Source organism: Rhodnius prolixus, unplaced genomic scaffold (genome assembly GCF_049639745.1).
Source record: "Rhodnius prolixus isolate KJV_2025 unplaced genomic scaffold, Rpr scaffold_1, whole genome shotgun sequence".
Lineage (NCBI taxonomy): Eukaryota > Metazoa > Arthropoda > Insecta > Hemiptera > Reduviidae > Rhodnius > Rhodnius prolixus.
Genome location: NW_027411581.1, coordinates 53,811,115 through 53,821,837, shown reverse-complemented (window position 1 = coordinate 53,821,837; position 10,723 = coordinate 53,811,115). Strand labels below are relative to the sequence as shown.

The 10,723-nt window shown below is 34.1% G+C and overlaps 1 protein-coding gene and 1 long non-coding RNA gene across 4 annotated transcripts in view; one reads left to right on the top strand and one right to left on the bottom strand.

Moving 5' to 3' along the window:
- Positions 1–328: 328 nt before the first annotated feature.
- Snrk (SNF related kinase) overlaps positions 329–10,723 on the top strand; it is a 77,647-nt gene continuing 67,252 nt past the window's right edge. For 2 of the 3 annotated variants that reach the window (XR_012463072.1, XM_074143488.1), the window contains exon 1: positions 330–496. The gene's annotated coding sequence lies outside the window, so the exon portion shown is untranslated. Of the gene's footprint in view, positions 497–10,723 lie in introns of all 3 variants that reach the window. The other variant, XM_074143521.1, reaches the window with a different exon arrangement.
- LOC141462025 (uncharacterized) overlaps positions 7,552–10,723 on the bottom strand; it is a 177,854-nt gene continuing 174,682 nt past the window's right edge. The window contains exon 4 of the long non-coding RNA XR_012463084.1: positions 7,552–7,672. This is a non-coding gene — a long non-coding RNA (uncharacterized lncRNA). The remainder of the gene's footprint in view (positions 7,673–10,723) is intronic.

The window sequence follows — 10,723 nt, the reverse complement described above, 5'->3', positions numbered from 1 at the left end:
CGAACTTTGAAGAAAATGTATAAGTTAGATCCTTGACAAAATTGAAAAAGGAGAAAGTTGTGGGAGCTTTTACAAGATTTTTAAGTTTTATAAAGCTTGAAGCACCATTTTAATAAACTGTGCACCACTTCATTTAACCAAATTAAAAAATTCTTCGCTAAAATACATCAGGTTATTTTACCCGGTTAAAAAATAACAAACCAAACTTACCCTGGCTGATCGCTAAAACATTCCTGTTCTTGTTGTTGGTAAGCGGTGGGGGGATCATTGACTAATGCGCCGATACGCGGCGCAGTCAGCACTTTCAGTAGGCGTAGTTGCCCCCAGTTTGTTGGAGTGTGTTAGTGTGACTTCGTAGGAGTTTCGTTAGCTATCAGCCGACATTTACAGTCGATGTTTTAAGTGTTTTTAAAGAAATCTACAGTGTTGTGAAGTGATTTATATTTGTGTCAGTAATAATGAAACTAATTTCTACAATTTTGAGTTAAACATTCAAGTAAGCCTTTCTTTTTCTACATTATATTATAATTATTGCCTTTCAGACTAGGCGGTTCATAGGCTCTAGTCAAACTGGTTGGATAACGGTTTATTTCTGAAAACTTTAATGTTATTCAATTAACATAATTTTATAAGATTTTAAAATTTCTTTAAACAATTCCACATAGAAGTTAAGAATCAAATCACTTTTTATAACTGGATGCAGCATCAGAGCTTCTCTGCAACGTTTTGTTTTGGTTTTATTTTCTATTTCTTTCTGAACGACTTCTTTAAGAACGTTTCTGTTATTATCAATAAAATGCTTAAGAAAATTTCAAAATAATTCTGTTTGAAATAATATTGAAGACACAGTGGATTGAACAATTCTAAATTGCTTCACTTTAAAATAGGCAACTGATTGAATTTTTTAAGTTTAATTTTTGAACATGAGACCTCCTTGTCAAATTTTCATCATAGTTATGTTTTAATTATTATCTTTTTACCCTAAGAAATTTAAATCTAACTTTATTTTGCTTTTTGCTTGATATTATTTTGACAAATGATAAATTTAAACAATACGTTTGCCTGAGAAGTTATTGTTTGAAATAAGAGTGAGTCCTTTTTTCAATTTTTGCTGAGTTTTTATGTTATTTGGCCTAGGTTTTAAAGTTACTTTTGTAATTTTATCTTTAAACTGATACATTTCTAATTAACAGTAAATTGGAGAAGTTGTACAAAAGTACTAAGTTATTATGACAAATTTATAAACGGCTTCGCATCATCTTGGAGAATGTTAGTTTTGAAACCGCATTCGAAAGAACAGTTAACATAATTTTATAATTAAGTTATGAATTAGCGTCATTGATTTAAAATTATTGGTACTGCTCTGGTTCATTAAAATTAGAAGTTTCGGACGTTCGATATGTTATCACCTAGTTAGCAACCGCCCTGATTTTGCCGGTTACTGCCTTATCTTTCTAACATTTTATTTAATATGAACATCTTAATTTAGAAATATATAGAATCACAATTTACGATTAATTGTTTTTATGAGTTTCTAATAAGTAGTACAATTATAGGGTTTTTAATATATATCTTTTAATTTAACTCTTTTATGAAAAAGAAAAATTGAAAAGTTCTTTTTTAATTAAAAAAGGTTTAATGACTGTGAAGTTGTTAATTTTAATTAATAATCAATAACTTTGTCGAGTCCCGGGTTACCTTCAAATTATAGGATGTTTGGTAGTAAGAGTTCTCATTAAAATCTGTATGTTGAAAACCTCCTGGGAATCCTAAATTGGGTTCGCTAACTTTTATTCAATTTATTTAACCCAAAATTACTCCTTCCTCTAATTTCTGATATTAATTTTTACTTACACTAATTGACTTTTTTATTTTTCAAAATCCGTGCATTTATAAATTATTAGAGCTTGTCCTGGTTTTTCTTGCTCAAGAAAGTGGAAGTAGACTATCTTAATAAATTTATATTTGGAGTTTTCACTTGGAAAAATATGTTTTCAGTCTAACATAATGGTTTTTATGGAATGGTCTGTTCAATTGTTTGAACAAACAATTTTTAAATCGAAACATTTCCGCTTTGCTATTTGTGATTGTACCTTGAAAGGAAGAGGTCTAAACATGGTAACTGTGCCCTTAAATGTCAGTATTTATTCGGGGAATGGAGGACATCTAGTAAATGTAAAGAGCATTTGTGATTTGTCTGGCGTATCCCTGAGGTACATTAATCCAAGTGTGAGAGGATGTAACTGGAGTACCGGCAGGCTTTGGTAACCCCTCTCCCAAGTAATCCCTAGAGAGAGTTCATATTCTCTTCCAACACTTGGTAACTACTCAGGCTTTCTAGGATAGTTTGCAAGGCCCTTCCAAGTCGTGTTGGTAAGGAAAGATTACTCACTTATAGGAGTAGGGCTAGTGCCTCAAAGGCTTCGGGCTCGTAAGAGCACGTTTGCCTTCCATCCTCCGGCACGAGCGCATGGCATCAGGGATTAAGTTGAGTTAGAGTTGCTTGAAGGTTTGCTGAACTTCCATAGTTGTTCACAATTATCCCTGTTAGCCCTAAGTGTATTTAGTGATTGTTGAAGTTATCAGTTTGAGTTATTTAGCTGGGATATCCGCGGGCCTAGATTACCTGAAGAAATGGTGTAAAAGGTCTCCACTGGAAGTAGCACTTGAGTGAAGCATGATTTTTGGCTTACAAGTACCAAGTAAATATTTGTTAACTCGAAGTGTCTTTTTTTATTTTTTGTCTCCTAAAAAGCTCAATGATTTGTGTTAAACGTAGTGTGCTTGCACTTATGTTTACCATCTGCTTATATAATTTAAAACGTTTTTCGTACAAAAGTTGCTTCAAGGGTTCTTGGGGACTGGAGACCAAAATCAAAAACCCCGGGTCAATGGAGGTGCCGCAAGTGGACGCAGAATATTAATCAAATCAAATGATGTGATTTATATCAGATTTATCTGATAATAAAGGAGAACTTTATAAATTCAGTAAAATTAGTTTAAGTTTGTCAATTAATTTATAATTATTGCATTAAGATTAAAGTCATGTGAAAGTAAACATTACGATTTTTTTGAAATTAAAGGATCACAAAACGCGTATAAACTGCTTAGTTTGAAAATTCAATGCGATCGCTAGTCTGTCTCTTAAATAAGGAAAATAAGAAATTAGGTTTGTAATTGCAAATGAGAAAAATAAGCGACATAAATATGTAGATCCAATTTACAAAAAAAGAATAAAAATAAAAATTAGGCTATAAAACACTGTGGTTATTCAAAAAATATGTCATCTCCTCTCAATCATTAAGTGGTACTTGCCAAATAGTTCGATAAAGATAAAAGAAGTCTAGTAGAAACCATATATAGAGGAGTCTTTGCCAAGATTTTAGCCGAATAGTGCAAAGATATGGGATAGAGTATATGAAAATATAAGATTTTGGCAAGAGTGCAGAAACTTTGGCTGCTATTGGGGCTGTTAGCAACTTCCGTATTTCCATCCAACTGTATTGTAGTTTGTCAGCTGTTTTGAGTAGTAATAATAATAAAACATTTTTTTTGTGCATATTTTATTTTATGGTTTCTATTTTAATGTTTACTTTTTTTTATTTATTGAAATGTTTGTTTATTCAATTTTCCTGTTTTTAATTATGCTTGTTTTTGTAATGATTGTTAGTAAATTTTGATTTTGATTACATATTGGTGAAAATATTATTATTATTTATCAATTTATATTGATTAGTACATTCTATTATCATTTTGTGGCACTCCCTGAAGGGGGCTATAAATTTAATTTGCAAAATTGGAATACTGAGCCGTAATTAATAAATAAAAAATAACAATCGAAGATTGATATATATGTCAGTATATTAGTGAACTTCCAAACATTATTTATGGTGAAAACTTCGAAAATTGAAGACGGTCGTAGTACTTACTCCCTCTTATGAGGAGGAAGAGATTGAAACAAATAGATAATAAAATATTAGTGTTTCTCTTGCTGATCTTTTTTCTTTTGGTTTTTAAACTCTGGCTAGTTGGAACTCTTGTCTTGAAAGCTGTTATTACTCTATTGTTTCGGCGCCGTAAGTTACCTCTCATCAGTGGTAGATTTAGTAAAGGTTTTTTTTTTATGATTTAAGGCGCGTCAACATCTAAGGTTATTGGCGCCCGTAGCTTTTTTCTGTGCACTGCCGGCCACCGGAAAGTGTTCTCAAGTTACAGACAACAATTTCCATCACCAGACAGTAGCAGTAAGAAGCTCCTAGGAAGAGAAAATCTAAGGGTCAGCAGCTGGATTCGAACCCGGGACCTCCGCGTGGTAGTTTGTTTTTTTAGTTTAGTTTTTAGTTAGTATTATTTATTATTTGAGTCAGTTCTATAAGTAATTGAAGTTGAATTTTTGTCTATGTAGAAAAGTTTTAAATTGCGCAAACCCCAGAATCACCCTTTCCGTCTCATTTCTTCCTCTTAAACCACTGTCAACATTTTAGAAGTTACTGTAACCGTTTTTACATGAAGAAAACTTCGCGAGAACAAAAAACACAAACATTCCCGTTGATGGGACACGAAAATACTTATCAACAAACAGATAACGGAAAGTTATTCGTGAGTTTTGTGCTTTCCAATGACATCTGGCGGATATTAAAAAAATAAAATATAAAATACTTTCTCCGCTCAAATCAAGCAACCCTAGTACGTTTTGGACAGACATTGCATACTTTCATACATCGAAAAGCACGCATTCTTCTTGCAGAGTATTATGATGATGACATACGTGTAAAGCTACGTAGTATAGTGTATGTATTCTGTATAGAAATGAGTGTCTTTTGAACGTGTATTTCCCACGGCCTCAGTGATTGCACATTTTCTTTCTTGGTTAAACCTTTCAATAGATCTATCTAGTGTTTTTTAATAATACTTTAAATTTTACGGATTTCTTGAGAATCTTTTAAACATTATGTTTAAATAAATTCTTATTGAGGTTAACGTGTACATGCAAGTTTTGTTAATATTACTTGCTAAATAACGGAAATTACTAAATATTTGCAGAAAAGCCTAGCCTCCCTGTTATATACAATAAAAATGTGTTGGTGTTTCTGTAACATTGCTAAAACATTATATTGGTTTGGAGTAAAACCGTACATTAATCAGAATTGACACTTTAGATAGAAGCTCTCCTCCTTAATTGTCTTCCTTCAATTTACAATCGTTAGCTACCACACGGATGGTTCCTGGATGAATGCTGCGGCTCGTTTTGACACTGGAGAAAACCTTGTGATGCCCTTTGGTGAGAGAGCACTACTTTCCAGTTGCTATACCAGTATCTCTGATGATCGGGGGAATCTATTGGGTTAATGCGGTATTCGGGGAACGATAAGCTAAACATTCGGGGTCAATATTATTGTTAGTATCCATTGATATTGACAATAGTATTGAGGTGAATCAGAAGAATTGATCATTTAATCGAAGTTTGATCAATACTACTGAATGGTAGCCTAACATTGTCAGTATTACTGTCAGAATTCTTTGTTATTGATAGTATTTAAGTCAAATCACAAGTTTAGATCGTCTGACTGCAATTTGATCAGTTGAACTGAGGTGCCAGCCTGACTGTTGTCAATATTACTACCGGTCGCTTCAAACTCAGAATTTAAACAACTCATCTAAACCCTCCTTTATCATACATATGGCATAGGATCGTATGCTACATAGAAATATTACTCTAGATGTAAGCCTACCCAACCCTCTTACCCAGAATTGCCCGTAATCGTATTTCCCTGAAAAGATGTTGACATCTGTGAGTAATGCATGAGTACAATGTTTATGGAAAATCGGTGAAGCTATTCTGGAAACAAAGTGAAATAAAGTATCAGTCTTCTGCTTTTTATATATTTTTTTAAAATATTTTGTAGATAAAAATTGTTTCGGACGCCAAGGCCTCAAAAAGAATATTTATGGTGGCATATCTAAAGAAAATAGAAAAAAAAAATCAGTAATTCCTCATCTTAAAGTAATATAATAAATTCAAAAAATTAAACTAGTATGACACTTAAGGAGAAGGTCTCCACCCTATTCCAGAATATCATGGGCAAAGGACAAAGAGAGTTAAAGTTAAGGTCAATTAAGTCAAGGTCAAAGTCAGTGATGAAGCCCTTTTTTGTGTACAGTTTAGTAAATATGCCTTCATCATGAATATGCGCCATGGAGGGGAAATATAAAGATAAACCTAACTTCAATTAGCATCACAGACGTTTGGTAAAAACAGAAACTAACTGTTTAAACTGTAACTTCCTGTGTATTTATTAGTGCATTTTGTTTGTAAATCAGTTTGTTAACATTAACCCAATGTTTTACAGATTCCCATAGTTTGTGTAAATTAAAGGATTTACGCTGTTCATAGTGAAATAAGACGAAATTCCTTGTGCATTTAAATTATTTAGATTATTGTATTTTCTCGTTCTTCCTTTTTGGCTGAAAGAGCCGCGTTTTTTAACATCAATAATTCCTAGCTGTCTCTATGCTACGATATTCTTCCCAATTTAAGCGCTCCAATCGTGGCCTACTTTCTTATTCTGGACTATCACAGACGAGAACTACCATGCAGGGACTTGTCCCAGGAAAATGTAACCCCAGGGATGATGTGTTATTTTTGTAGGCTCGCCTCAGGTCTCTATCTAGGCCCTAGACAACTCACCTTCCAAATTTCATCATTTCAACGTCGTTCTTGGTCTCTTCATACTACCACAACTCTGGATTCCCAATGATTTGGGAATGATCTCCCTGTTTTTGATCTTTTTTTTCTCACTGTTTTTCATCACCCAACTGATAAAGTTATCTTGTTCGCTAAATAGGTACCCCAGTCTTAATAGTTCAGCCTCCATTCTCGTGGTACAGTTAGCTTTAAGCTCTCTCAGTTTTTGGTTTCAAACTTCTGAATATAGACCAATTGAGTTTCTTAACTTTCAAGGCATTCAACTCCTTTGTGAATTTGTTGAAACTTAACCTGTGGAGTTTGCAAAACCTTATCCCATTGCTTTAATAAGTTCTAGTTGCCACTGAAGCTTTGAATTGCATTACTTCTGCTAGTAGAATAATTAAACAGAAATCGTACTTTAACTTAATTATACATTAATAATAATAATAATAATAGTTATAAAAGCGGGGATGGTGGGTGTTAGTGTAGTGGTCACGAAATTGGATTTGTAAGTAGGAGATCCCCAATTCGAATCCCGTGTGTAGCTTCTTTTAATTTATTTAAAGTAAATAAATAAATGTAGCAGTAAATTACGCTTGCTAGCCTTCTCCGCCCTAATCGGTATTTGGATGTCAAGCCCCGCCAGAAAAAAAGTCACTTATTTTACTAAAAAAGAGGGAAGGGATTAGCTCAGTGGTAGCTCTGGTCGGCAGAGATCCCGAATTCGAATCCAGCTGCTAGCCCTTACAGCTCACTGTCCGGTGATGGACAGTGTTGTCTGTAACGAGAGAATACTGTCCGGTGGCCGACAGTGAATTGAAAAGGCTTCCTTAGCTATTGGCGCATCTTGAATTAATATATATATATATATAAATACAATAAAATATGAATCATCACCTCTCTCTGTAGCATTAACGTGGTTCCTGCGTTCAAACTCTCATGATAGGAACTAATACTCTACAGCAATGCTTAGCCATCCCGCTCCTGAAAACAAATTATTGCACTAATTAGTGCGATATATCTAAGAGGCGAGGACATTTGTAATCAAGCGAAAGATCCAATCCGTTAAGAAGTACTTCTGCTTGAGTAATTTTTTTTTTACACTCATTGTATAAGTAATACGGCAATAATTACTGTAGAGTGACATTTTAAAGGGAAATATTACTCCAGCAGAGATACCCTTCGTCGTTTTCGAGAAAATCTTAATGTAATAAAATTGGAAAAGTTTAGTGATACTTCCGTTTGGGGGTTTCCTCCACTAAGTTTCTACAAGTCCCTACAGGAATACTCAAACCAAGTATAGATCCTTAGTTTCCTGTGACCATTCCTTTTACACACGCAGACTAATTTCCAGAAACCACATTTTCTAATTCAGAAGATTCTCAGAAGGGATATTTCTAGGGAAATCTCAATATAAATTTGAACACGATTGTTGCTTACTTTCCTCACTTCTAAATCAAAAAGTTAGAATAAATAAATATCTTGGTCTTGAGAAGAGGCGCCACACGAAGTTAGGCACTTACAGCAACTTGTATGAGGAGAGTGTGCTACTATAATAACCGATCAATATTGCTGTCACGTACAATTCTCCATAATCTCAGCGAGCAATCGTATCAATATTAATGGAGACTTTTTTTTCCTTTTTTAAGTTTGTGTTTGTGAGAATCATGTCTCAAGTTTTTATTTTTTAGTGTTAAAAAATGTCGTTTTAAATTTTTAAAGTGTTTAAAGAGGAGTAGGTTTGATTCAAAACGGAAATATTTCTTGGGGTTGATGGTGGTGCGGCAGGTGGTGACAGTTCATACCATCTTTGAGCCAAAAGATTAATTACTAACAGTTCTACTTCCCACTTAAACAGAATTTAATGTTAAAAGGAAATTTTCCGCCTTAATTATCATTTAAATTTATTGACTAATTTGCTGTAAAAAAAGTTTTATTATAAGATTTTCGCCATGTTCACGAACATAATTTTTGGTATATAACGGTATTATCTTATGCTCTATTTATGTCTGTTAGTATGTAAAGTTATGTATATAGAGAAGTTTGTTACCTTGTCAACATTTGTTACTTTTACACAATTGAGAAGGGTACAACCAAGTTTGGTTATCATTTGTTAACTGGCCGACTGTTTTCCTGAACTGGAGTCGGGCAGAGTTTTCTAGTTAGTTTACTGAGTTTGAAGTTGGTTTTCTTTCTGTTTAACTTTCTTTTTTCCGACTTTTCCTAAATTATAGCCTAATTCGTTTGAAAATTAATGATTTTTCACTGATATTTTATGTTTCTTCGAATTCAACATTAATGAGGTTTAAACGGCATTTTCATTCATCTCTGAGGATCAATTTTTTTTATGATGATCGGTTTAATTAACTTTTTGAAGATTTGCAGACGATAATGGTGTTTTACTTCGATTAAATTGAAGAAGGGTTTAGTTCTCCGTTCTAATACAACCGTACTTTTTCACAGCTTCATGACAGAAATGTATTTTCTTGCTGGTTCGTTAAGTTGGCCACAGTATAATGTTCAGTTTCATCACCCTTATATTATTCAGGGTTGTCTTAAAGTGTTGCTATAGTTCCTAATTAGAAGAAAATTTACAAAAGAGATTTGTGAAGATTTCAAAATTTTCATCGGTAACGCATTCCACAGTTTTATCTGAAACCGTTTGCTGAAAAATATATTCTCTGATAGATATATCTGGCAATATCTCTGGCAGCACAGGCGATGAAGGTTCTGGGCCACCTCTAGTACCTTATTAAACTCCTTCCTATCCTTTGCGTTCTCACTCCATTCCCTAACTCTCAACATCCTCTGATTCTCCTCCACTTTATCCTTCCAACTCAGTTTTGGCCTTCTTACAAGTACGACTTTGGTACAATTTTTTCGGTTGTCTGTCTTGTGATATTCTTTTCAAACGGCTAACCCACTTTAGTATCTCTTTGTTTATAATAAACCATCTAAGAAGAAATTAGCTCAGGAGAAGCGACCTGGATTCCTTCGTCGAGATAGCGGGTTCGATTCCAAATTGCCAGCCCTTAGATTTTCTATTTCCAGGTGCCTATAGCAGTTCACCGACTGTTGAGAACACGGTCAAGAACCCGACAGTACACTGAAAGAAGTTCCAGGCGCCAATGATCTCATTTGTTGATACGCCTTACAAGAAAAAATTGAAAATAAAAATAATCCCTCTGTCCCTCCATTTTTTTATTGGACCCTCAATCCATTTTTCTCCTAATTAGATCTGAAAATCTTTCTCAGAGAATTTTTCTTTCCCAAATACACAGCACACGTTCATTTTCCTTTGTTAATATCAGCTCTCATTTCTTCATGTAACAACAGGCCTTCAAAGTGTACTTTATATCAACAGTTCTTCGACATTGACTTTAAACGTAAAACGTTTTCTAGGAATGACTAACATTGCAACTAGAATTTTAATTATTGAATAAGAGGTTTTGGGGGAGGTAGATTGGAAAGAGTGTTGCAAGAATAGGATCATCCCTTCCATGTTAATTAAGAGTTCCGGAACTGAAGAAAGGGAGATAATCACTGACGTGAGGGCCATACCGTCAGCCATTAATTAGACAAGGATGATAATTTCAGGGCTGGATAGTAATTTACATTCAAATGGCAATAACAGTTTGGTAACCAGTAATTTGCATTCAAGTATTTTCCAGTAGGTGCACATTACACTGCGAATTATTTTCCGTGATTAAATTGCAAATTTCATGCTGCCCTATTTCTTAATACAGTCATGAACTCAAGAGTTTAAGGGAATAATTTCATCATAAGGGAAGCTATTTACATGTTGGATGATTTGCGGAAGAATGAGGGGATAGTTTAGTTTGTGCACATCGACCAATCATTATAGTGGAGCTGTAAGGGCCAGCTGTATAGCGGATCAAGTGGAGATAAGTAGTGCAAGCCTAACTACAATTACCTACTCTAGTGGTTTCTCTAGACTGCTGGAGCTTGATAAGGCATATGACGTCATGGGCAGGTGGTGATGTCATTGTATTTTAGGGTGTGTCTGTTTACTAC